The 27,728-nt window shown below is 49.8% G+C and overlaps 1 pseudogene; it reads left to right on the forward strand.

The window, feature by feature from the left end:
• Nucleotides 1–26,807, forward strand: part of LOC128937653 (CUB and sushi domain-containing protein 2-like) — a 137,811-nt pseudogene extending 111,004 nt beyond the window's left edge.
• Nucleotides 26,808–27,728: the final 921 nt, after the last annotated feature.

Genomic DNA, 27,728 nt, shown 5'->3' on the forward strand with positions numbered 1-27,728 from the left:
GGGATCAAGGCAGTGGGAATGGTTTGTTGGCTTTGCTGCTTCTTGTTCCTGTGAGAAAATTGTTGGGATTTGTGGGATTTTGGGATTCTTTGAGCCCCAGGGATCAAGGCATTGGGAATGGTTTGTTGGCTGCTTTTTGCTCCTTTCTTTGAGTGTGACAGTTTTTGGGATTTGTGGGATATGGGGATTCTTTGAGCCCCAGGGATCAAAGCAGTGGGAATGGTTAGTTGGCTTTGCTGCTTTTTGCTCCTTTCCTTAAGTGTGACGATTTTTGGGATTTGGGGATTCTTTGAGCCCCAGGGATCAAGGAGTGCAGGGGTCGTGCTCTGCCTTGAGCTGGCTCATCAGGACAGACCCCTTGTGCTTCCATCCTTCCTCTGAAAAATGTTCATTCCCACTGAATGTCCATCTCCATCCCCAGTGCACTGCCCCATGAACCAGCTGATGACGGATTCCACCGGGGTGATCCTGAGCCAGAGCTTCCTGGGGAGCTACCCCCACTTCCAGACCTGCTCCTGGGTGGTGAAGGTGGAGCCAGGCTACAACATCTCCCTCACCATCGAGTACTTCCTCAGCGAGAAGCAGTTCGATGAGTTTGAAATCTTTGATGGTGAGAGATTCCCTCCCCTTTCCATCCCAAATCCTCCTGGGGTTCCATGATCCCAACCAGTCAAGGGGGAAGGAGCATTCCAGGGCCAGCTTCCCACCTGGAAACTCCTGCTTGCCTTCCAGAAAGTTCCTCACTGATTCCTGGCATAAGGAAACAGCTGCAATTTGATTTTTTGGGATGGATCTGAAGGATTTTTCCAAGGGGGAGGAGTTGGGTGTGACGGTGTTCACAGGGGTCCCAGGATGAGGGAAGAGATGAGGATCTGACTCCATGTTTCAGAAGGCTTGATTTATTATTTTATTATATATATATTATATTAAAGAATACTATACTAAGCTATACTAAAGAATACAGAAAGGATACTTACAAGCTAAAAAGATAATAATGAAAACTCGTGACTCTTTCCAGAGTCCTGACACAGCTTGGCTCTGATTGGCCAAAAAGTGAAAACAACTCACAGCAGATATCAATGAAACAATCACCTGTGGGTAAACAATCTCCAAACACATTCCAGATGAGCAAAACACAGGAGAAGCAAATAAGAAAAGAATTGTTTTCCTTTTTAAACACATTCCAATGGAGCAAAACACAGGCGAAGCAAATCAGAGAATTATTATTTTCCTTTTTCTCTGAGGCTTCTCAGCTTCCCAGGAGAAAAATCCTGGGATTTTTCAAAAAAATGTGAATGCCACACTGTGACTTGTCCCTTTTCCCTGTCCCCTGTTCCTGGCAGGTCCCTCAGGGCAGAGCCCCCTGCTGCTGTCCCTCAGTGGGAATTACTCAGCCCCTCTGACCGTCACCAGCAGCGGGAACAGCGTTTTCCTGCGCTGGTCCTCCGACCATGCCTACAACAGGAAAGGCTTCAAAATCCGCTACTCTGGTGAGTCCCAGCTGCCTCTGCCAGCAGCAGGAGCAGCTCCAGAGCCGGGAGGATCCGTGGGATTCCTGCAGAGATCCAGCTGGCAGGGCAGGAGCTGCCAAGGCAGGGAAGGGACAAAGCCGGGCACGTTCCAAGTTGGGAGGTTGGGAAAGGCAGGGTCTGTCCAGGAGAAACCTTGGAGCTTTGGCTCAGTCTCAACCAATCTGTAACAATCAGGATTGTGGGATCACAGTCAGGAGAAATTCCAGGGAGAAACCTTGGAGCTTTGGCTCATTTCCCAACCACTCCTCAGAACCAGAAGCCTGATGTGGAGAGTCATTGATGCCAGGGAATGGATATTGGGAAAGGTTTCTGGATGAGGAGGTGGCCAGGCACTGGAAAAGTCTGTCCAGGCTTTTCTCAGCAAATGAATTAAGGAATATTCAATTACCAGGAATGACTCCTTATTCCTGGAGCTGGCTGAGGCTCAGATCAGAGCCCCGTGCTCCATCCCTGCTTCGACTCCGCGTTTATCCATCGCCGATTTTTGTTTTGGGGATTTTGGGGAAGCTCGGTGTAATTCCTGGGAGTGGGAAGGGAATGACCCTGCTGCTGACTGGTTTTCTTTTCCCTGCCCTCCTTGCCAGCTCCCTACTGCAGCCTCCCCCAGCCCCCAGCCCACGGGATGATCCTGAGCCACTCCGGGCTGCGCCCCGGCAGCTCCGTGCGCTTCGGCTGCGACGCCGGCTACCGCCTGGTGGGACACAGCACCTCCACCTGCAGCCAGCACCCCCAGGGCCACTTCCACTGGAGGGAAGCCATCCCCCTGTGCCAAGGTGAGAGCAGGGACACGCTGGGATCGAGTTCTGAGAGTCCCTGGAAAAGCAGGGGGAAAAAAAATAAATATTGGAATTGGGTAATGTTGGGAGCAGGCTCGGAGCGCTGAGGGTGATCCTCGTCTGCAGGGGTTTGGGAATAGATGGCAAAGAGGGAAAGGAATGACTGGGAGCTGGAAAAGGTTGGATTTTCCAGGTGCTTTCTGTTCCCTGGGAGAGCCATTGTATTCAGCCTGGCACCCAGCACCCCCAGGGCCACTTCCACTGGAGGGAAGCCATCCCCCTGTGCCAAAGTGAGAGCAGGGATGGGTTGGGATCAAGTTCTGAGAGTCCCTGGAAAAGCAGTGAAAAAGAATCAACATTGGAATTGGGTAATTGGGTGTTGAGAACCAGCTCGGAGCGCTGAGGGTTATCCTCGTCTGCAAGACTTTGGGAATAGATGGCAAAGAGGGAAGGGAATGACTGGGAGCTGGAAAAGAGCAGCAGGGAAAAAGTTGGATTTTCCAGGTGCTTTCTGTTCCCTGGGAGAGCCATTGGTATTCAGCCTGGCAGCCTGTCTAGACATCAGGCCTTGGAGAGGGATTGACCAGCCCTGAGCTCGCTGCAGTGACACTCCTGTCACCATCAGTGCCAACAGGGATGGAGCTGCTGACACCTCTCAGAATTCACCTGCCAGCTGCTCTGGGATCCTGCTCCATGCTGGGGCAGGAATGGGACAAAACCTGAGCCTTGCATGGCAAATGCAAATTAAGTAGAACGATAGAGAGTTTATCACGGGGTGAAAAAGTAGATTTTGGGGTTTTTAGAATGGGGGTTCAGGGGGCAAGATGGAGGAATCTGGGTGTGTCCAGCCTTTCTCCTTCTTCTTCTTGGCCTCCATCTTCTGCTGTGATGGTGGCACTTTTAGATTGGTTTAGAGTAGAAGCTCGCTGTCTAACATAGGTGATAGGCATTGGAAAGTTATTGTAAATAATGTACACATAGGTTTTAGTATAAAAAGATAACAACACTGCCCTGGGGGTGGCCAGAGTGTCTTGGACTGTCTTGCTGAGCAAACCTCGGCTGGAAAGGAGAAAGAATTTTATAGATAAGATACAATAAACAACCTTGAGAATGAGAACTGAAGAGCCCTGACTCCTTCTTCAAGCGCCAGACTGGGAAAAGAGACTTTCTAACACATCTTGGGGTCACTCTGAGCAGCTAGAGGCCCCGACAATCCTTTATGAAGGGTGGGCACTCCCAGTAGGAAAGTTCGGGATCCAGGATTGCAATTTGGGATAAAACCACCAGCTCCCTGATTTTTATTTTTTGTTTAAGATGTGTTTTCTCTTCCCAGCTCTCTCCTGTGGCATTCCCAGAGCCCCAAGGAACGGGGTTGTCTTTGGGAAGGAGTACACGGTGGGCACCAAGGCCGTGTACCAGTGCAATGAGGGATTCCAGCTGCAGCCGGGCGCCGAGCCCAGCACCGAGTGCCTGCAGGATGGAGTGTGGAGCAACGGGAACCAGCCCCCTCTGTGCCTGGGTGAGTGGGGACTGGGGCTGCCCAGACAGCAGGGAGGCCTTTGGGGCTGCCTAAGACACAGGCCAAACAAAAGTTAAAAGTATAAAGCAGTTCTATTTATTGAAGGGTTTTCAGGTACATTTAGGGCTGATGAAGCTCCCCAGGGGCTGCACCCAAAATGGACAATGGGTCATAGTTTTTCACACTTTTATAAGTTTAACCCCCAACATGCCAATGGATCAATCTCCCAATTAACTTCAGTTAACAAAGTCATTTTCACAGAAAGAGTGGTCAAATACTGGAATCATCTAGCCAGGGAGGTGGTGGAGTCACCATCCCTCAATGTGTTTAAAAAAAGACTGGATGTGGCACTTGGTGCCATGATCTAGTTGAGATGTTAGAACATGGGTTGGACTCGATGATCTTAAAGGTCTCTTCCAACCTAGAAATTCTGTGATTCCGTGATTTACCCCAAGTTTGCTCCCCCAAACCCACTTGTGTTTCCATTTCTCAAGGCCTGAGACAATGAGGTGTCCTTGATTCCCATTTTATGATTTTAACCCCATTGCAAGGCATTTTTCTCTTTGGGTTTCAGGCAACATCACCACTTACAACATTATCCACAAAATTTTCCTTTTAATTCTCAACAACAGCCTCACCAGGGGATACATCCCTTGTGGTGGTGTTCACAGGGGTCCCAGGACGAAGGAAGAGATGAGAATCTTGACTCCAGGTTTCAGAAGGCTGATTTATTATTTTATGATATATATTATATTAAAAGAAAATAATATACTAAAAGAATAGAAGAAAGGATTTCATCAGAAGGCTGGAAAAGGAAGGGAGAGGAATGATAATAAAATCTTGTGACTGGCCAGAGAGTCCAAGACAGCTGGGCTGTGATTGGCCATTAATTAAAAACAACCACATGAGACCAATCACCAATCACCTGTTGCATTCCACAGCAGCAGATAACCATTGTTTACATTTCATTTCTGAGACCTCTCAGCTTCTCAGGAGAAAAAATCCTGGCAAAAAGATTTTTCATAAACCATGCCCATGACACACCCCTCATTAAAAACCCACCACACTGGGACTTTTTTGGCGGGGTTAAAACCTCACTGAACCATCTCTGTGTGCCACTTTCCCTGTGCCATTTCCCGCGTGCCATTTCCCGCGTGCCATTTCCCCTGTGCCATTTCCTGTGTGCCATTTTCCCTGTGCCATTTTCCCTGTGCCATTTCCCTTGTGCCATTTCCTTTGTGCCATTTCCCGCGTGCCAGTTTCCACGTGCCATTTTCCCTGTGCCATTTTCCCTGTGCCATTTCCCTTGTGCCATTTCCCATGTGCCATTTACCGCGTGCCATTTCCCATGCACCATTTCCCCTGTGCCACTTCTGTGTGCCATTTCCCACGTGCCATTTCCTGTGTTCCATTTCCCGTGTGCCATTTCCTTTGTGCCATTTCCCGCGTGCCATTTTCCACGTGCCATTTTCCCTGTGCCATTTCCTGTATGCCATTTCCCTTGTGCCATTTCCTTTGTGCCATTTCCTTTGTGCCATTTTCCCTGCACCATTTCCCGCGTGCCCTTTTCCCTGTGCCATTTCCCTTGTGCCATTTCCCATGTGCCATTTACCGCGTGCCATTTCCCACGTGCCATTTCCTGTGTTCCATTTCCCGTGTGCCATTTCCCACGTGCCATTTCCCGCGTTCCATTTCCCATGTCCCATTTCCCTTGTGCCATTTCCCATGGCCCATTTCCCACGTGCCATTTCCCATGTCCCATTTCCCCTGTTCCATTCCCCCCTCAGCTGTGACGTGCCCCGACGTGGGCAGCATCGCGGTGGAGCACGGCCGCTGGCGCCTCACCTACGAGGTGCAGTACCACTACAACGCCCAGCTGATGCTCATCTGCGACCCTGGCTACTACTACACGGGCCAGAGGGTCATCCGCTGCCAGGCCAACGGCACCTGGAGCATCGGGCAGCCCGTGCCCACCTGCAAAAGTAAGGGCAGGGGCGCCCCAGGGTGGCACCGGGGGCTGGGGTTGGGTTTGGGGTCAGTAAATGCCAAGCTGGGGGGATTCAGGGTGGTGCTGGTGGGTGATCGTACTTTGGGTACAGGATGGGATGGTTTGGTGCAGATTGGGGAGGAAATTGGTGCAGATTTTGGGAGGAAGTCACCAGGGACTGGTTTTGTGATTGGGCTCAATAAATGCCAGCCTTGGGGGTTTCAGGGTGTTGCTGATGGGTGACCATGGATAATCAAGGAGATGGTGTCCTTTGGGTACAGGATGGAATGGTTTGGTGCAGATTTTGGGAGGAAATCCATTCCTGGAAGGGCAGGGAGTGGCTGGGATGGATTTCACAGAGCAGCATCGCCAGGAGCTGGTTTTGTGTTTGGGGTCAGCAAATCCCAGCCCTGAGGGTTTCAGGATGATGCTGGTGGGTAATCATGGCTAACCAAGGAGATGGTGCCCTTTGGGTACAGGATGGGATGGTTTGGTGCAGATTTTGGGAGCAAATCTATCCCTGTGAGGGCAGGTTGGTGCTGGGATGGATTTCCCAGAGGAGCTGTGGCTGCCCCATCCCTTCCAACCTACCCTATCCCTGTTGGAGCAAACTGGGATCATGGAAGGTGTCGTCTCTGCTGTGGGGTAGAACTCAATTACTCTCGTCAGCAGCTGAGGCAGAGACAGCAGAGCTGCTGGAAGGGATTGGGATGCAGGGAGATGCCTGGAAGTGAATCCTGGTTTAATCCCAGCACTTCCCTGGGATCTGAAGCCCTTCAGCTCAGCTGTTGCTGTGGGGTCCCAGCAGCTTCTCTGCCACAGCTGCTCTGAAGTCAGGGCTTTTAAGGAGGGAAAATAAAGAATTCTGCTGTCAAGCCTCAGCTCTCACACAAACACCAGGTTTACAAGGGTAACAGTGTCACCTGCAAATCAAACCCAACGGGGCACGCCAGCAGCTCTCAGTTGTTCTGACACCACTGCTGTGCTTTGCATCTCTCCCTTTGTCAGAGGTGCAGGGTTTTTCTCTCCAAGTGCAGACAGAGGCAGCAAAGCCTCTCCTTCCCTGCTGCCTGCCTTTGTTTGTGGAGCTGTGACTGCTGGTGTGGGTGACAGATGTGCTTCTCCCCCTGCCAGCTCTTCCTCTGGATCCGGGAGCAGGAGCCTGACCTCCTTTTGTTCCCTCAGCCTTATTGCCACCTAAATCCAAGTGACAGCATCTTGGCAGCGCCCCGAGGTCAGCAGCACCCAGCGGGAGCTCTGCAGGCTTGGCAGAGCTTGAAGGCAGAGAAAATGAAGATAAAACCAAGAGTTCTGAGGGGGAGGTTGGGTTTGCAGAGGCTCCTGCATCCCACAAACCCAGCTGGGATCTGCAGATCTTGGGATTTTGGATTGTGGGGGAAAGCTGGGTGTCACTTTTAATTATGAACTTTGTGCCATTCCAAGGTCAGGGCTTGGAGCAGCCTGGCCTAGTGGGAGATGTCCCCACTCATGGCCTTTAAGGTCCCTTCCATGATTCTGTGGGGTTTCTGGGAATCAGGCTTAATGACAGAAAAATATTCCTCTGTGAGGAAGCTCTGGTGTGAAAAACTCCTTTGGTTCTTTCCCAGCCTGTCTTTAGTGTTCCCCTGTATCCTGAAGCATAAATATGAACAGCTCTTATTTTTGTCACCTCATCTTACATGGCTCTGGAATGATCACAATTCCTGGAATTATTTAATGAACTTTCCCACTCCAGCAGCAACTCCTGGTGCTGTGCCTGGATGCATTCCTTCAAAACCCAGCCTGTTCTCTCACTTATCCTTTGGGATCTGTCCTAGTTATCTCCTGTGGGGACCTGCCCACGCCTCCCAACGGGAACAAGATCGGGACCCTCACCAGCTACGGGGCCACTGCCATCTTCTCCTGCAACACTGGCTACACCCTGGTGGGCTCCCGGGTCAGGGAGTGCATGGCCAACGGGCTCTGGAGCGGGGCTGAGGTCAGGTGTCTGGGTAGGTACCTTTGGGATGCTCCTGCGGCATCCACGGGTGTGGGAAAGGCTCCTTGGGAGGGAACAGGGGGTTTAGGGACTGACATCCACCCTGCGGGGTTTGAAGGGGGTGTAAAAGGGAGGCAGAGTTGGATTCCTGCATCCTCCAGAGGTGTGAGGTGCTGGGAGAGTTTTGGGGTGAGGATAGTTGGTTGGGACTGCAGAGTGTTGAGGTGACAGCCTGGAGGTGAAAGAGGATGGGTGTGGATGGATATTGGGGTGGATTCTTCCCTATAAACAGCATGATGTGGATTGGCCAGAGAAGCTGGGGCTGCCCCATCCCTGAAAGTGTCCAAGGAGAGGTTGGAGAGGATGGCCAGGGATGGTGGAAGGTGTCCCTGTGGACAACCCTTATGTTCCCTTCCAACCCAAACCAATCTGGGCATCATGAACCCCATCCATGCCCAGAGAAGCTGTGGCTGCCCCATCCACAGCTGGAAGTGTCCAAGGAGAGCTTGGACAGGGCTTGGAGTAACCAGGGATGGTGGAAAGTGTCCCTGTGGACAACCCTTATGTTCCCTTCCAACCTAAACCAGTCAGGGCATTGTGAACCCCCATCCCTGCCCAGAGAAGCTGTGGCTGCCCCATCCCTGGAAGAGTCCAAGGAGAGGTTGGACAGGCTGACTTGGCATGGTGGAAGGTGTCCCTGTGGACAACCCTTATGTTCCCTTCCAACCCAAACCAATCTGGGCATCTCCAAACCTCATCCATGCCCAGAAAAGCTGTGGCTGCCCCATCCACAGCTGGAAGTGTCCAAGGAGAGGTTGGATTTGACATGGTAGAGGTGTCCCTATGGACAACCCTTGCATTCCCTTGCAACCCATCCCGGTCTGGGCTTCTCCTCACCCCAAACCCGCAGAGATCCCCCGATGCCCTTTGGGGACACCTTTGCTGGGCTCTCCAGCTGATTGCTGCCGTTCTGTCCCCTCCAGCCGGGCACTGTGGCGTGCCCAGCCCCATTGTGAACGGGCAGATCAACGGGGAGAACTACAACTACCGTGGCAGCGTGGTGTACCAGTGCCAGCCCGGCTTCCGCCTCATCGGCATGTCCGTGCGCATCTGCCAGCAGGACCACCGCTGGTCCGGGAAAACGCCTGTCTGTGTGCGTAAGTATTGTCATTGCTTCACCCTGGGGGGACATCCCGGCCTGGAAGGGGCTGGGGAAGGGGTTGGGGAAGGGGCTGGGCAGAGCTCACACCCCCAAAGTGTGGGGTGGTTGAGGTATGAGGTGGTTGTGCTGCGCGCGCGTTCGGGGTGTTTTGCTATCAAGACTCCATTTTGTTCATGCAGGAAAAAACCTATTCTTTATTCACACAACTCATTTTTATGCAGTTTTACAGACCTCATGTGTCTTTCCAATTGGTTAGTAGCTTTCTGGCTAATTACTTTATTGGTCTGTGTCCATCAAATCTTTCTGTTCTTAAATTCTTGTGTGCGTCAGTACTTGTCATTCCTTCAGCCCTGAGGGGACATCCCAGCCTGGAGGGCCTGGAAGGGGCTGGGCAGAGCTCACACCCTCGAGGTGTGGGGTGGCCATGCACACACCTTTGGGGTGTTTTTTTATCAAGACTCCATTTTCTTCATGCAGGAAAAAACCCATTCTTTATTCACATAACTCATTTTTATGTAGTTTTAGTCACACACCTCACGTGTGACTCCAATTGGTTGGTAGGTTTCTTGCCAGTTATTCTGTTGGTGAGTAAAAGGTATTTTACTTGTCCATCAAATCTTTCTGTTCTTAAATTCTTGTGTTCATCAGTACTTGTCATTCCTTCAGCCCAGGGGGGACAGGGAGAGAGGGAGGGAACAACAGAGTTTGGATGCGTGGGGTGGTGTGGGGTTAAGAGCAGGAGCTGGGATTTTTGGAGAGGGATGTGTGGTGTAAATCAGTGGGATCCTGGCACTCGGCTGCCTGGAGAGGGATGCAGGGAATTCCTGGAGCAAATAAAACCTAAAAAAATCCCTTTTTTTCAATGTCATCCTGTATCTCAACAGAGAAGCCCCAAATCTTTGGGGTTTGGGATTGATGTGGCGGTTTTTATGCTCTCCTACCTTCACATCTTTTTCCAATGAATAATCCACTTTTCTCCAGGAATAAATCCAGTGACATTTCCATTTTGTCCTTGCAGCCATCACCTGTGGCCACCCTGGCAACCCCCCCAACGGCCTCACCCAGGGCTCCCAGTTCAACCTCAACGACGTGGCCAAATTCCAGTGCAACCCCGGATTCCGCCTGGAGGGAGCTTCCCAATCCCAGTGCCTGGCCAACGGCCAGTGGAGCAGCACCCTGCCCTCCTGCCGAGGTCAGTCTGGCCTTCCCTGGGGATTCTCCATGATCCCAAGCCAGAAATCCCTGGAAACCACCCAGGGGATGTGGTTGGAGATGCCAGGGATGCTGTAAATCCCACGGGATTTCCTCACCTCAATGCGTTCTCCAAGGAGTTGGAGCGTGTTGGAAATTTGGGATCAGACCCAAATTTGGGCTCAGAGGGTGTTAAAGGCAGGCACAGATCAGATCAGATTTGGGATCAGACCCAAATTTGGGGTCAGAGGGTGTTAAAGGCAGGCACAGCCTATAAACACGCCCTGGTGGTCACAATCCATGTCCATGGAAAATCAGGATCTCTCCTCTGCTCCCCCCCAAATCACCTTGTCCAACCTCCTCGTTTATCTTCCCAGGAAATATCTTCCCACAGCTTTGTGCAGAGCCCTTTTCCCTCTTTTCCCATGGGATCAGCACTCAGATTCACTTCCCAAATCCCCTCCCCTCCCTGCACTCCCTCCCTCTGCATCCCCCTAATCCAGGATCTCTGGCCATGCTGGATTATCAATTATTCCCAAAAAAATCCCGGTTTGGGATCAGTTATTCCCAGCTGGATAATCTCAATCCCAATTTGGAGATCCAGCCTCTGCTGCTGGGTGACAACCTGCAGGATTGCCTGGACTCCCTTTTTCACAAGAAATTTTTCCACTCCCACCCTCAAAAATCTCGGAGAAAAAAAAATCTCAGAGAAAAAATCTCGGGAAAAAAAATCTTAAATCAGCATAAAATCTTCAACTTCCCACCAATTTTTTTTTTTTTTTTAAACTTCACATTTTCTGCCTCACTTTTCGCTTCCCATTATTTTCTGGGTGTTGTTCTGTTGTCTGTTTGCAGTTGTGAACTGTTCTGACCCCGGGCATCTGGAAAACAGCGTGCGGCAAGTGCAGCCGAGCGGCCCGCACAGGTTCAGCTTCGGCACCACCGTGTCCTATCAGTGCAGCCACGGATTTTATCTGTTGGGGACGCACGTCCTGACGTGCCAGGGCGATGGCACGTGGGACAGAGCCCTCCCCCAGTGCCTTTGTAAGTGGCCCCAACCCCTCTCCCTGTCCAGCGCATCTCGTGGGGGTCAGCAGGATTCGTGAGGGAAAATCCATCCCAAAAAAAATCCCCACAAAAAAATCCATGTGGGAATGGTCCCAGTGGTTTCAGGAGTTTCCTAGGGAGGGGGTTTTGGGGTTGAGGAGAGGATCCTCCTGGAGGCATTCTCTGTGTAGGGAAAGGCAGATCCCAATGGGTTTGGGGGTTCCAGGTGGAATCCTGATGGGTTTTGGGGTTGAGGAGAGGATCCTCCTGGAGGGCATTCTCAGGAAACGGTGGATCCTGATGGATTTTAGGGTTTGAAGAGAGGATTCTACTGGAGGGGTTTCTCTGTGTAGGGACAGGTGGATCCCAGTGGATTTGGGGGCGTTCCAGGTGGAATCCCAATGAATTTTGGGGTTTGAAGAAAGAATTCTGGTGGAGGAGGTCCTCTGTCTCGGGACAGGCAGATCCTGATGCATTTTGGGGGTTTCAGGTGGAATCCTGATGTGTTTTAGGGTTTGAGGAGAGGATACTGGTGGAGGGGGTTCTCTTTGTAAGGACACATGAATCCCAGTGGATTTTAGGGGTTCCAGGTGGAATCCCAATGAATTTTGGGGTTTGAGGGGAGGATACTGCTGGAGAGGGTTCTCTATGTAGGGACAGGTGGATTCCATTGGATTTTAGCGGTTCCAGGTGGAATCCTCACGAATTTTGGGGTTTGAGGAAAAGAGACATTCTCTATGTAGCAACAGGTAGATCCTGACGGATTTTGGAGATTCCAAGTGGAATCCCGATGGATTTTGGGGTTGAGGAGAGGATCCTGCTGGAGGGTGTTCTCTCTGTAGGGACAGGCGGATCCTGATGGATTTGGGTGTTCCAGGTGGAATCCTGATGGGTTGTGGGGTTTGAGGAGAGGATTCAGCTGGGATAGTGCAGGTGGAGGGCAGGAGCAGCTCTGGAGCACAGGGAGAGCTCACCTGAGTGGCTGAGGGTACACCTGGATGAGTGAGGGCTTACCTGAGTGAGGACTCACCTGAGTGAGTGAGTCTCAATCTTACACTGGGAATTTGGGATCCAGAGTGGATTTTAGCTGCCTTAGGGAGGTGCAGGCAGGAGCAGCCCCACCCCAGCATGACCATTTTGTCCCTTTGGGCACCAAACCAGCTGCAATCCCATTCCCTGCCCAACTCCAGAAATTCCAATTGGCTTGAGCTGTTCCAAAGCTGGGATTGTTCCTTTTGTTTTTTCCCACGTTTCTCCCTCCACACCAAATCCTACCGAGCAGTTTTGGACACGTTTTCCTTTCCTTTTGTCCTCTCTTCACCCCTTGCATGGATCCTGGGGAGCTGGTGAGTGATGATCCATGTTCCCACAGCCGGGAGGGAATTCCTGTTAAAACCCCAATCCCAGGTTCCCTCAGCCTCCTTGAGTACAAGGAATCTCCTTCCTCCATTTTATCTCGCATAAAATGTTGGGATTTGGAGGATTTGTTGACATTTGGAAACCCAGGTCAATTTTACCACTGATTCCTTGGATTCCTGGGTTTCAAAGTTTAAAAAAAAAGGAGATTTTCTTATGTTTTGTTTCCTGTGTGTTGAACTTCCCTGTGAGGATGGGGAGGCTTTGGCACATGTGCCAAGAGCAGCTGGGACTGTCCTCATCCCTGGAAGTGTCCAAGGCCAGGCTGGACAGGGCTTGGAGCAACCAGGGATAGGGAAAAGCATCCCTGCCCATGGAAAGGAGTGGCACTAACTGACATTTAAGGTCCCCCCAAGCCAGAATTCTGGATCCCCGGGTGCTGAAGCCGTGTCTCTGTTGCAGTGGTGTCCTGTGGCCACCCCGGGTCCCCTCCCCACGCGCAGATCTCGGGGGACAAGCACACGGTGGGCTCCGTGGTCAGGTACAGCTGCCTGGGCCGGCGCACGCTGGTGGGCAATGCCACGAGGATGTGCCAGCTGGACGGGCGCTGGAGCGGCTCCCTGCCACACTGCTCGGGTGAGGGGGCTTGGGAAGGGCCCTGGGGGGCACACAGACATGGTCACCTGTTCATGGTCACCTGTTCATGGTCATCTGTTCTTGGTCAGCTGTTCTTCGTCACCTGTTCATGGTCACCTAGCCATGGTCATCCATTTATGGTCACCCAGCCACAGTCAGCTGGCCATGGTCACCTGTTTGTGGTCACCCATTCATGGTCATCCCTTCTTGGTCACCTGTTCATGATCACTGCCATTCATGGTCACCCAGCCACAGTCAGCTGGCCATGGTCACCTGTTTGTGGTCACCCATTCATGGTCATCCCTTCTTGGTCACCTGTTCATGATCACTGCCATTCATGGTCACCCAGCCACAGTCAGCTGGCCATGGTCACCTGTTTGTGGTCACCCAGACACCATCACCTGTTCATGGTCACCTGTTCTTGGTCACCTGTTCGTGGTCACCCAGATACCATCAGCTGGCCATGGTCACTCGTTCATGGTCACCCATCCATTGTCATCACCTCCCACCCATCATCACCTACTCTTGCGCCTTGAGGAGGAGGCACCTCCCTCCCCTTCCCTTACCTGAACTTCCCTTCCCTGGACACCCCCAACCCTTCCCTTTTCCACTTTTCCCCTTTTCCCCTTTTCCCCTTTTCCCCTTTTCCCTTCCCTTCCTCCCATGCCCCAACCCTCCTTGTTCCCTCACTCCCAGCTGCTCAGGGCTGGCTTGGAGCACGTGGGAATTCCTTCACGGAGGGGAAACATCCCTGGGGCTGATGCTGGAGCCTCCACCTTGGGATTCAGGAATTGTGGCCATGTTTGCATCCAGCTCAAAACCAGGGGGGCTCACGGAATCAGGGAATGTTTAATTTGGAGTTCCACTGCTCTGCTGGGGGTGGAATTCCCGATGAGGGTGACAAGGGACAGGAGCCTCCATCCCTGGTGGCTGTGGTGACTCTGTGCTCTCCTGGCAGGGGGCAGCCAGGGCGTGTGTGGCGACCCCGGGATCCCTTCGCACGGGATCGGGCTGGGGGACGCCTTCGACGTGGGCAGCGTGGTGCGGTTCAGCTGCGAGCCCGGCTACTCCCTGCGCGGCTCCTCCGAGAGGGTCTGCCACGCCAACGGCTCCTGGAGCGGCACGCAGCCCGAGTGCGAAGGTACTGCTGCGACACGGGGCTCTTCTGTGTCCCCAGAATCACTCTGATGTCTCCAGGGCTGTTCTGGTGTCCCTAGGACTGCCCCGGTGTCCCCAGAGGTATTCTGGTGTCCCCAGAGCTGCCCTGGTGTCTCCAGAACACCTCCAGTGTCCCCAGAGCTGCCCTGGGGTCCCCAGGACTGCCCAGGTGTCCCCAGAATTACTCTGATGTCCCCCGAGCTGCCCCAGTGTCCCCAGTACTGTTCTGGTGTCCCCAGAGCTGCCCCAGTGTCCCCAGAGCTGTTCTGGTGTCCCCAGAGCTGCCCCACTATCCCCAGAGCTCTTCTGGTGTCCCCAGAACTGCCCTGGTGTCCCCAGAGTTGTTCTGCTGTCCCCAGGACTATCCCGGTATTCCCAGAATTGCTCTGATGTCCCCAGAACTGCCCCAGTGTCCCCAGAATTGCTCTGATGTCCCCGAGCTGCCCCAATGTCCCCAGGACTGTTCTATTGTCCCCAGAGCTGTCCTGGTGTCCCCAGAACTGCTCTAGTGTCCCCAGAATGGCTCTGGTGTCCCCAGAACTGTTCTCATGTCCCCAGAAGTGTTCTCATGTCCTCAGAACTTGCCTTTCCTGAGCACAGGCAATGCAGGAGGAACCCCTCGGAGCCCTGGGGGTCGGTTTGTGGTTTCTGGGTGATTTTAATTGAATTTCCCCGTTTCCCCTGGCAGTGATTTCCTGCGGGAACCCCGGGACTCCCAGCAACGCCAGGGTGATCTTCAACGACGGCCTGGTGTTCTCCAGCTCCATCATCTACCAGTGCAGGGAGGGTTATTACTCCACTGGGGTGCTGAGCAGGCACTGCACCGTCAATGGCACCTGGACTGGGACCAGCCCCGAGTGCACTGGTGAGCACTGGTGGCGCCTCTGGTTTTAACTTTTATATTTCTCAGGTTCTGTGCTGCTTTGGTGTGTGGGTCTGGGCTTCATATCAGGGATGGTGAGCTCTGTGCACAGAGCAGGGAGACAAAACAATTCCTGCTCCAGCTGGGCACCAAGGACAAATGAACCAAATCGCAGGCTGCAAACCTGCTCCACATTTAACTGGTTAAACCCCACCTGGAAAAAAACATTCCGGACCATTCCAGGCATGGTTCCAGCTGCCAGAAATTCTCCTTTTTCCCTTCCTTGGCAGTGATCAACTGTGGAGACCCCGGTGTGCCGGCCAACGGGCTGAGGCTGGGCAGTGACTTCACCTACAACAAATCCGTGGTGTTCCAGTGCACTCCTGGCTTCATGATGGAGTCAGACAGAGCTGCTGCCCTCACCTGCACCAAAGACCGCACCTGGAACGGCACCAAACCCGTCTGCAAGGGTAAGGAACCCTGCAGGACACAAGTTTTGGAGGCCACCAGAGTTTCCATGAAAGCCTGGCTGGGCGTTCCTCATCTCCCTCATTCCACACACAAAGTTTGGCATTTGTCAGGGAAGCAGCAACGCCTTGCTGTGCTCAGGGCTATCAATCTGTGCCTGGCAGGGAGGGAAGGAGTTGCTGCTCTCCTTCAAAGCCCAGGGAGTAAAGTGATTTTGCACAAAAAACTCGGATCAAGCTCAGATGAAATATTGTGTTTTTCCAGCAGACGCTGTGCTGGCATCACCCAGAAACATCTGAAAAATGTTCCCTGCGAGTCTTTTCATTATTCTGAGATGGCTCCTGTGGTTCAGAGATAGAAAAGGGAAATAGGAAAGCAGTGGCTGGGCAGGCTGGATCTGTTTTCCTGACCCCCCAGCACAGATAAAATGAGTGGCAGCATCGCTGCATTCCTTTAAAAATCTGGAAAATTCACCTGTCACGGAACTGATATAAAAACAGGCCACATAAAAACCCTCAAATGCGCTCCAGCTCCTTCAGAGGCTGTAAAGAGCAATTCTTCCTCTCCTTTTTCATCCTCTGCACTGAGCAAATGCTGCAGAAATTATCCAGAATGTGGCCAAGAGTCTCATTTGGAGGCACAGGTTTGGCTGCTCTGAGCTGAAGAGCAGAGTGCTGCAAAAATGTCATCTCCAAACACCCCAGAGTGGGTGAAAACCCGACAGGTTGTGGCTTCAACTGCTCGTCTGAGCCTCAGCCAGGTTGTCCAAAATGTGTGAATCTTCGGGGAAATCTGAGATGAGCTTTCACACCATGTCAGGGCAGATTTTTACCTTCAGCTGGGAACGAGCATTGACTTCAAAATCGGATTTGTGGAGATGCTGAGGGAAAAGTTCTTCCCCCAGAGGGTGGTGGGGCACTGAGCAGAGCCCCAGGATCTCAAGGAATGTTTGGACAACGCTCTCAGGGATGCACAGGGGGGGGTTTTGGGGTGTCTGTGCAGGGCCAGGGCTTGGATGATCCTCATGGATCCCTTCCCATGGGATATTTCATTATTTGGGATTGAACTGCAAACTTTGAAGGGTTTGACCCCACTTTGTGCCAATCCGGGGAGATGCTCTTGGAGAGCAGGAGGTGACTTTGCACCTAGGTGGAATTTGCTTGTTAATGGAAATAATTAAGAAGTGGAGAGACCTGACTCTACTTTTCCGTTTCCTTTTCCTTTTCCTTTTCCTTTTCCTTTTCCTTTTCCTTTTCATTTTCCTTTTTTCCTTGTCCTATTCCTTCTCCTCCTTTTTCTCCTCCTCCTTCTTTTCCTCCTTCTTCTTCTTCTCCTCCTCCTTTTCTTTTCCTCCTTTTCCTCCTTTTCCTCCTTTTCCTCCTTTTCTCCCTTTTCCTCCTTCTCCTTTTCCTCCTTCTTCTCCTTCTCCTCCTTCTTTTCCATTTCCTCCTTTTGCTCCTCTTCTTCCTTCTTCTTCCTTCTTCTCCTTCTTCTCCTTCTTCTTCTTCTCCTTCTTCTCCTTCTTCTCCTTCTTCTTCTCCTTTTCCTCCTTCTTCTCCTCCTCCTTCTTCTCTTTGTCATCCTCCTTTTCCATTTCCTCCTTTTCCTCCTTCTCCTTCTTTTTCCTCCTCCCCCAGCCATCACCTGCAGAGCTCCCCAGGCCATTCCCAACGGGAAGGTGGTGGGGTCAGATTTCAGCTGGGGTTCCAGCATCAGCTACGCCTGCCTGGAGGGTTACCAGCTGTCCCTGCCCGCCGTGCTCACCTGCGAGGGCAACGGCTCCTGGAGCGGGGAGATCCCCCAGTGCTTCCGTGAGTAGCCACCTGCCCTCTCCTCCACCAGGATTCTGCTTCAAATCCAGCTTTTTAGGGCTTTTTCCAAGTTTTTTCCCCAAGCTCTGTGTCACTGAGCAGCTCAGGGTTTAGAGGGATCTTGCTGTGCTTCGTGCCCCGTTCATAAATGGAGTTTTCCAGCAGCTGGAGTGGGAATTTTTGGTGCTGTGGGGATGGTTGAAGAGTTTGAAGCCTAAGTCTGGCTGCTCTCCCACCTCCTTCATGGCTTGGTTTTTTGGGAGCCTTGCTTTGGCATCTGTGAAGTGCAGGCAGGGACACAGGTGGTCACTCTACCCCTTGTGACAGAAGGGTGATGCCACATTTGGGATGAATCCAGGCATTTTCCATGTTCCTGCCTACAAAACATCCGCAAAACTGGGTGTTTGACCTCAGTGACTCAGTCTTCTGCAATCAGCACTCCTGGAACTGCCAAAAAAATCCTTTAGCAAAAGGCACCGTGTTGCAGCAGAAGTTGGGAATGTTTTGTGAAGGCTGGGTGGGTTTGATACAACAGCAAACACCAAAAAAAAAAGAGAATTAAAAAAAAGGAATTAGCATCTCCTGGTGCTAAAGGCAGCTCTGAGTCCCTTTTCCAGCTGCACAATATCGATTTTCATATTAAATCCCACAAAGCCTTCACTGTTCCTCACACCTTTCCCAGGATCCGGGATAATTAGTGGGCTTTCCGTGTGATACAGAGCCAAGGAACAAAGTGACACCGTGCAATTAGGGGAGAGAAAAAAGAGGGGGGAAAAAAAGGCAAATCCGGGGGAGAAGGTGGAAGTTAATTAACAACCATCGACAAAAGGAGATAATTACAAGGAATGCAGCCAGCAGCACCTTCAGCCACCCCTGATTCCCGAGCTGATCATGGAGTTGGATGGGCCGTGATGGGATGTGGCATTCCTGGGGGCTCTGTGGCCACCTCCCTGTCCCTTTGCTGTTGCAGCCGTGTTCTGTGGGGACCCGGGCACCCCAGCCCAGGGCAGGAGGGAGGACAGAGGCTTCACCTACCGCTCGTCCGTGTCCTTCTCCTGCCTGGCCCCGCTGGTGCTCGTGGGGTCGGCGCGCAGGTTCTGCCAGTCCGACGGCACCTGGAGCGGGACCCAGCCCAGCTGCATCGGTAAGGGGGGCTCAGTGAAGGCTTTGGGGGCTCAGTGAAGGCTTTGGGGGCTCCCTTCACCTCCAGTCCCAACCCCTTGGGGGTCCTTGGAGGTCAGGATGGGAGCAGAGGGCAGAGAGGAGAGCGGGGTGACCGTGGTGCTTTGTTGTGGTGTTGTGAGGGTCCCCAGGATGGGGTGAGAGATGGGAATTGACTCCCAAGTTCTCAGAAAGCTGATTTATTATATTATGAAATTATATTAAATATATATTATATTAAATATATATTAAATTTATATTATATTATATTATATTATATTATATTATATTATTAACTGATACTATATTATGAACTTATAATATATTTTATATATATTATATTAAACATTATTTATTATGTATATATTAATATAATTATAATTGTATTTATATATATAATTATAATAATAAATTTATTATAAATATTATATAAATATATATTTTATATATACTTGAATATGTATTATATATAAATATACTAATTAAATATAATATGTAATATATAATATATATAATATAATATATATTAATATGTTATATATTAATTATATTATAGTATTTATATAATATCAATATATTAAACATATTTATAAATATATTATTATAGTTATAAATATAAATATAATTGTATAATAAGTATAAATTATATATATTTATATATTAAATAAAATTACATCATATCATATTATAAGAAAATGCTATACTAAAACCATCCTAAAGAAAGAGAAAGGTGACATCAGAAAACCAGAAAAGAATGAATAATAAAAACCCGTGACAGACTCAGAGAGTCCAACACAACTGGCTGTGATTGGTCATTAATTAAAAACTTGGTTGCTTCTTTCTGCAGCAGGCAGGGATTTAAGGAACAGGAAGATCCATGTGTTCTCCTTGTTGCTGTGTGTTCCTTCAGAGCCAAATCCCATTTGTGTTCCAGAGGTACAGCAGGACCCGTGTGCCTGGAGGGCTCTGAGCTCTCCCATAAATCCCTTCCCTGTTTTTAACAGATCCCAGCCTCACGACGTGTGCAGATCCTGGAGTGCCTCTTTTTGGGATGCAGAACAATTCCCAGGGATACCAGGTATGGCCGTGGACGAGGGGTGTGCCACAAAGCCAGCCCTGCTCGGTCCTTGGCCTGGATTCACGTGTTCTCCCACGGATTCCTGTGTTATCCCATGGATTTTTGTGTTCTCCCATGGATTCAAGTTTCCTCTCATGGATTATTCTGTTCTCCCATGGATTCATGTGTCCTTCCATAAATTAATGCCTCCCATCATGGATTCACATGTTACCCCATGGATTATCCTGTGGATTCATGTGTCCTTCCATGGATTCTTGTGTCTTCCCATGGATTAGTGTCTCTTCCCATGAATTCACATGTTATCTCATGAATTCACATGTTATCCCATGAATTTCTGTGTTGTCCCATAGATTTACATGTTCTCCCATGGATTCATGTCTCCCCTGATGCATTAATGTCTCCTCCCGTGGATTCATGTCCTTCTTCCATGGATTCTTGCATCTTTCCATGGATTATTGTCTCCTTCCATGAGTTCATGTCCCCTCTCATGGATTCTTGTGTTATCCCATGGATTCCTGTGTCCTTCCATGGATTAATGTCTCATCCCATAGATTAATGTGCCCTTCCATGGATTAATGTCTCATCCCATGCATTCATGTGTCCTTCCATGGATTCCTGTCTCCTCCTGGGAGCAGGACACCCCATCGTGCTCCTTTAGCCCTCCGAGTGGGTTTGCACAGCATTAATTAGGCAGTGCATTGTATCTGAAATTAATTACAGTGCTAATTAATAGTTGCTGCTATTCACATTAATTCCCATTAATTTTCAGGCCAAATCCTGCAGGTGCTTTTGCTAATCCCATCTCTCATCCAGCAGGAAATCGTTGGAATGGGGACAAAAATCCCACAGTGGCTCCCTTGGGGGGCTCCATTCCCACCCATTCCCTGCTGGGATAGTGGATGGCAGAGTGGATCCTTCCATTTTCCTGCTAATTAGTCACCTTAATCTTGAAGTTTAATTAATTTATTTTATGTTTAATTAATTTGGAGACACCATAAATGGGATTTTTGCTCAGCTGGGAGTGGAGCTGCTCCTGTGAGGGATGAGGTGGTGACAAGGGGATGGAATGAAAGTCTGGGAATCCCTGGGAAGCTGAGTGATTGTCTCCTGTTGGGACAGGTGGGAAGCATCCTGTTCTTCAGGTGCCAGAAGGGATATCTCCTGCAGGGCTCCACCACCAGGACCTGCCTGCCCAACCTGACGTGGAGCGGCGTCCAGCCCGACTGCGTCCGTGAGTCCTGGGAATGCCAACAGGGAGCTGGGGCCCTCAGCCAGGCTCTGCAAAAGGAATCCTTGCAGGAAATGTGTGGCATTTTAGGGAGAATTGGGGATTGCAAAGGCAGTTTTTAGTCTGGCACTCAGTTCTGGGCTCAGAGGTGTTTCAGCACCTTTTGGTTTTGTCTTTTTCCCTTAAAAATGGGGGTGGCCAATCCTGATTTTCAGCTCATCAGCTGGAGCCAGGTTCAGCTTTAGCCAGGAAGAGAAACCCAGCATGGGAAGCTCTTCCAGCTGGGAAAAATCCCTGTGAGCTGTGGTGTAGAACCTCTTCCAGGAGGGTTCCCCTGTTGCTGTCACCGTGTCACTTCTCACCCTCCCCGTGCCCACCTGGGTGGTTTCTCTCACCTGTTCTCCCTGTCCCCTCCAGCCCACCACTGCAAGCAGCCCGAGACCCCATCCCATGCCAACGTGGGTGCCCTGGACCTGCCCTCCCTGGGCTACACCTTGATCTACTCCTGCCAGAGCGGCTTCTACCTCACCGGGGGCTCCGAGCACCGCACCTGCAAAGCCGACGGCAGCTGGACAGGGAAGCCCCCCATCTGCCTGGGTGAGGGGCTGGCAGCACCAGCTGGGCTCTGAGACCCTCCCCAGGCTCTCAGCTTGTGGAGATCCTGGGCCTTGAGGTCCTTCAAAGGTGGTTTTCAACCTGCAGATAAACTCAAGATTCAGTTTTGGTGTCAGAACTCCAAGGAAGGAGAGGGGAGGTGTTTTCAGCCTTGATTTTGTTCCCTTAAAAGTTGTGGGATGGCCCAGCCTGATTTTCGCTTGGTGGGAGGGTCTCCATCACTGGTCTCCATTGCAGAATCCCAGAACATGGTTGGAAAAGGCCTTTGAGGTCATCAAGTCCAACCTGTGACCCAACACTCAGGTGCCACCTGCAAAGAGTCACCTGGGGATCTTCTGGGGAGTTTTTGGGTCTAGAAGAACCTGTACAGGACAAAAATTGTTTATCTCCCCCACATTTTACCTGCCACAGAGTCTTGGATGAAGAACTTGTTCTGATCCATGGAAATGGAGCCCTGTGGCTCTCCTGGAGTGGGGTCACTCTGGACACTTGGGGTTGGAGCAGAGGGAAAGGCAGGACAGGCTGGGGACAGTGGCTGAAAGGTAGAGAGGGACCTGAGGGTGCTGAGGGACAGGAGCTGGCCATGAGCCAGGTGTGCCCATGGTGGATCAGGGATGGACCAGCAGGAGCAGAAGAGGGATTGTCCCCTGTCTTGGGCACTGGTGAGGGACACCCTGAGTGCTGTGTCCAGCTTTGGGCTCGTCCATCTGGGACATGGAGGGAATGGAGAGTGTCCAGGGAAAGGAACAGAGCTGGAAAAGTCCTGATGGAGCTGAGGGGGCTCAGTCTGGAGAAAAGGAGGCTCAGGGGGGACCTTGTGGCTCTGCACAACTCCTGACACGAGGGGACAGCCCCAAATTGGGCTCTGCTCCCAGGGAACAGGGACAGGAGCAGAGGGAACGGCCTCAGGCTGGGCCAGGGCAGTTTGGGGTCGGATTTTAGTGAAAATTTCTGCACAGAAAGGGTGGTCAGGCCTTGGCAGGGGCTGCACAGAGAGGTTTGGAGCATCCAAGGAAAGCCTGGACGTGGCACTCAGAGCTCTGGGCTGGGTGACAAGCTGGGCATTGGGCACAGCCTGGGCTCTGTGACTTTGGGGGGCTTTTCCAGTCTCAGGAATTCTGGGTGGGCAGTGCCAGACCCCAGAACAGCATAGCATAGCATAGAATAGAATACAGTACAGTACAATGCAATGCTATGCAATACAATACAATACAATGCAATGCGATACAATGCAATAATGACCAGCTGTGCTTTGTCCCCTGGGCGTGGCACTCAGAGCTCTGGGCTGGGTGACAAGCTGAGCATGAGGCACAACTTGGGCTCTGTGACCTTGGAGAGCTTTTCCAGCCTCAGGAATTCTGCGGGGGCAGTGCCAGACCCCACAATACAATACAAAGCAATGCAGTGCAATGCAGTGCAATGCAATGCAAAGCAATGCAATTCAATGCAATGCAATGCAATACAATACAATACAATGCAATGCAATACAATACAATACAATGCAATGCAATGCAATACAATACAATACAATGCAATGCAATGCAATGCAATACAATACAATGCAATACAATACAATACAATACAATGCAATAGTGACCAGCTGTGCTTTGTCCCCTGTCCCAGCCGATGTCCGGCCCAGTGGGAGACCCGTGGGCACCACGCGGGAGCCGCCGCTCGCCAAGGCCTCAGGTGAGGCTCAGGGGGCTCCTCCCCGTGGGCACAGCCCTAAAACCCCCTCAAATCCACCCTCCTGAATCCCCTCCTCTGTGTGAAAAATGCCAATCGCTTGTTTTTAACATTTTAAAAGTTTAATGGTAATAAAAGGGTTATAAAAATAGTAATATAATTTGAGTAATAATGATTTGGACAATTTGGATTAGGACAATATGAGACAATAGAGACAAAGAGTTATGTACAGTCTGGGTATCCAAAAAAGGACACCTGTTAACAAAGGATTAACCATTAAAAGCAACAGCCTGTTGCATATTCATACACCTCATACACGATGCATAAATTCCATTCAAACACAGGATTCTGTCTGGTCGGTCCCTACTTCTTCCTCTGAATCCTAACAGCACCTTAGAGGTGGGAAGAAGTTCGTTTCTTCTGATAAGAAGAATAAATTCTGTTTCTCTGAAAGATTTAGGTGTCCTGTGGCTGCTATCTCAGTGCAAGTCTTTTCTTTAAAAAAAAGTATCCTACATAGCATAGTTTCTATTTTAACGTTTTTTATATCCTAAAACTATATTTACCCACTACTTAAGAGAATTAATACAGCATCACTTTCTAACACAACACATATAATATTAATGTTAATATTTGAGAAAAGCCAATCATAAAATACATGCATTTTTCACACTCTGGAAACTGCCACATGCCCCATCCTATTCCATGGACAACAAACAGGATCCTTACAGGAGCTGAACATCAAGATCCATATTCCTCCCCACAGCATTCCAGCCCTTCCTGTACATTTATCCTTTTTTATTTTAAGTTTTCCTAATAAGTTTATTTGAGCTTTTCCTAATAAATTATTTTGGGGCTGGTTTGTTTTTTAAACTATCCTTGTGTTTTTGGTCACAACAGCCAAATTAAAGTTACTGGTTTTGTCTTTGTCCCTCATGGTGATGGCTCAGAGCAGGTGTGATTGAAGATACTTAAAATACAAAATATTTTTGAAATATTAAATATTTAAAACAATCTAATTATTATCAGTGAATTCAAAGAAAGACAGAAATCCTGCTCTGTTTTTTTTTTTTTCCTGAAAAAATGGAAATGCTGCTGGGTATTTTTTTTCACATCTCTCACTGCTGTAATTCCAGTGCCTGCAGATGTGTTTGCAAGGAATTCCCTGTGGAAAGGCTCCTACGAGTACATGGGGAAGAAGCAGCCAGCCATGCTCTCTGTCACCAGCTTTGACCCTGCCACCAGCAAGGTCAACGCCACCTTGATCGACCACAGCGGGGTGGAGCTCCAGGTGTCAGGTGAGGGACAGACAATGTGACCTTTGGGAGGGGGTGGCATTGGCACTGCCAGGGCCGTTCCCTGTGTGGGAACTCAGCACATCCCTTTGGATGTCCAGAGTTGCCGAGGACCCCATTGCGGGGCTCAGAGACCCTGGCACACAGCCCACAACACCTGGGGATTTGATTGTGACCCCTGGAGCAAGTTACCAGCATTGTATGAGGACCTGAAAGTCACACAGGTTTGAATGGTGTAATAACAAAATGATCACAGGGTGAAAATAAAGATTTTAGGATTTTTGGTATGGGGGTTATGGGGACAAGATGGAGGAACTTGGACGTTTCCAGCCTTTCTCCGTCTCCTTCTTGTTCTCCATTTTCTGCAGCGATGTTGGCACTTTGGGATTGGTTTAGAGTAGAAGTGCACTGTGTAACACAGGTGATGGGTATTGGGAATTAAGTGTAAATATGTTATAGGTAGTTTGTAGTATAAAAGGACAACACAGAATGCCTGTGGCTGCCCTGCTGAGCAGATCTCGGCTGGGCAGAAAGAAAATTTTATAGATAAGAATTAATAAACAACCTCAAGACCAAAAAGTGAAGAGTCCAGACTCATTCTTCAGTTGCACGGGCCGAAACAGAGACACCCTGCACATCTTAGGGCAGAGAATATCAACAGCAACACGAGAGCACTGCTGGGATGTTGTGATAAAAGCCAATTCTGGATTGGATAGGTCATATTTTATGGGATTATCAGAGGTTATATTATATATAACACTATAAAATATAACCTATATCTATAATAGGTTCTATTTTATAGTGTTATCAGTACTGTGTCAAATCTTACTGGTGGACAATACATTCATGCTTAATTTATGGGTCAGTACAAGGTATTTTGCTTGTTTGTCAAACTTCTGTATTTTTAGTTAGTTTACATATTTTTTCTACTGATTCTCATGAGACAGCTCTTATTGTTTATACTGGTGCAATTATTTTTCACTCTAGGAATAGATTTTTATGTTAATGAATCTTTCATACCAAGATTGTTTTCTCATGGGAACTTGCAGCCATTAATTTAGGCCTGATTTTATGAGGCCTTTCTTTTATAATTTCTCTTCCTGTCTGCATCACTGGGACACCTCTAGGGCTGTGTCCAGTTCTGGTCACTCATGGCCAGAGAGACATTGAGGGGCTGGAGTGTGTCCAGAGAAGGGAATGGAGCTGGAAAAGGGTTTGGAGAACTCCTGATGGGGCTCAAGGGGCTCCCCACAACTCCCTGACAGGAGAGGGGTCAGGCTCTGCTCCCAGGATGAAACAGCCTCAATCTGTGCCAGGTTGGATTTTAGGGAATATTTCTCCATGGAAACACCTTGAAGCTGCCCAGGGATGTTTGGAGTGCCCATCCCTGGAGGTGCCCAAGGTAGGACTTGGAGCTTTTGGGTAAAAACCATGAAATTATGTGAGCTGGACTTTGATGATCCCTGGGGGTCCCTTCCAGCTCATGATTCCATCAGTGCTCCATGTCCCTGCCCTCCTGAATATTAATTAAATATTGAGTTGAGTCCTTTCCCATGTGGAAAATACCTTCAGTATCCTGGGCTGTGTTTCCCACCACCAACTCAAATCCTGACGTAGTTTCTCTGCTCTCCCACTCAATTATTTCAAACCAGAGCTGACAAAATCCCATTTTTTTTCCAGGGATTTACAAGAAGGAAGACGTGCACCTGCTGCTCCAGGTGTACCAGATCATGGGGCCACTGGAGATATTTGCCAACAAGTTCAGGAATGACAAATGGGCCCTGGATGGACACGTGAGTGAACAAAACCCACCCTCCCATGGCTGTCCCAGCCTGGATTTCCCTTCCCTGGAGCTGAGGGATGATTCCCAGAGCTGGGAGGGGACATGTGGCACTTTTCCAGCAGGTGACAGCTCCTCCTGCAACTGGGGGTTGGTTTTATTGCCCTGGGGTTTGGAATCCATCATCTCCCAGATAATGCTGGAGGAGAAACCAACGGGATTTGTTCCCTGTGGATGTTTTACATCTGCTCAACATCTTGCTGGAAAAGCTTATTTTCCCTACTCCTCACCCTTTACCTGTGTCTGGGAGTTTCCCAAGCCCTTTAGGGATCCAAAGGAGCTTGGAAAAAATGTGGATCCAAGTGACCCATGGCCACTTTTTCCCCTCTCCCTCTGGAATCACCAATGTCCTCTCCAGTTTATCACAAACAAGATTTTTTTAGCTTCCCTTCCTTTGAGAATGGAGAATTTTCAGCTGTAGGGCAGTGAAACTCCTTAAAAAATGCCAGAATTTTCTGGGGAATTGCATCAAATTAATGCACTTGGAAGGGGCTGGGGTGAGCTGGGTATTAAATTCAAGGAAAAGTTGGATAAAACCATTGATTTCCACTCTCCACAGGTCTCGTCAGAGTCCTCGAGTGGCACCTTCGTGTACCAGGGCTTTGTGCGTGGCAAAGGCTTTGGGCAGTTTGGCCTCCAGAGACTTGGTAAAATTCTTTGGATTTGCACTTTTCCCCTCAATTCCAGAAGCTCCATTTTGGCCTGGTTGGTGGTTTCCAGACAGGGAATTTTTCTCCAATCCCTCGCTTGAATTTTCGGCGCTTTCCGAGTTCTGCTGAGCTTGGTGTGAGGTTTGTGGGAGACAAGCAGCACAAAACAAACAGCAAAGGATAAAATTTGTAATTTGGGAGCAAAATGAGGGATAACCAGGCTGCTGTCCAAAGGCAGGGAGAGTTTGGAAGCACAAACAACACCTGGATATATTTATTTCCATATTCCCAGATCCCTGCCAAGCCCAAATCCCATTCCCACCACAGCAAGTGTCTCCATCAGAAATCACAGAGGCTCTTGGGAGCTTAAACCCCCCAAAGTTTAAGCTCCTAAATACCACTTAAAGCATGGTTTGAGCTCTTTAATCCCTCAAGATTGCTGGAATCTCGTCACCTTTATGGATGCTCGTTATTGCAGCATTTCAGAGTCTCCTTAAAGCCCAACTTCATGCATCCAAGTTGGACATTTTTGGCAAAATAAATCAATTTATATATCTCTTTAATTGCAGATGTAAATAAATGATGAGCCCTAATAGGCTGGATTTCCATCCTTGCACATCCCTTTTTAAATTCCATTTTCCAACACCACTTCGCTCATTTTGCTGCTGGTGCCACCTGTACTTTGAGCCAAG

The sequence above is a fragment of the Melozone crissalis genome, unplaced genomic scaffold (genome assembly GCF_028551555.1).
Source record: "Melozone crissalis strain CALT ecotype California unplaced genomic scaffold, PUWL_Pcris_2 ptg000020l_1, whole genome shotgun sequence".
Taxonomy (NCBI): domain Eukaryota; kingdom Metazoa; phylum Chordata; class Aves; order Passeriformes; family Passerellidae; genus Melozone; species Melozone crissalis.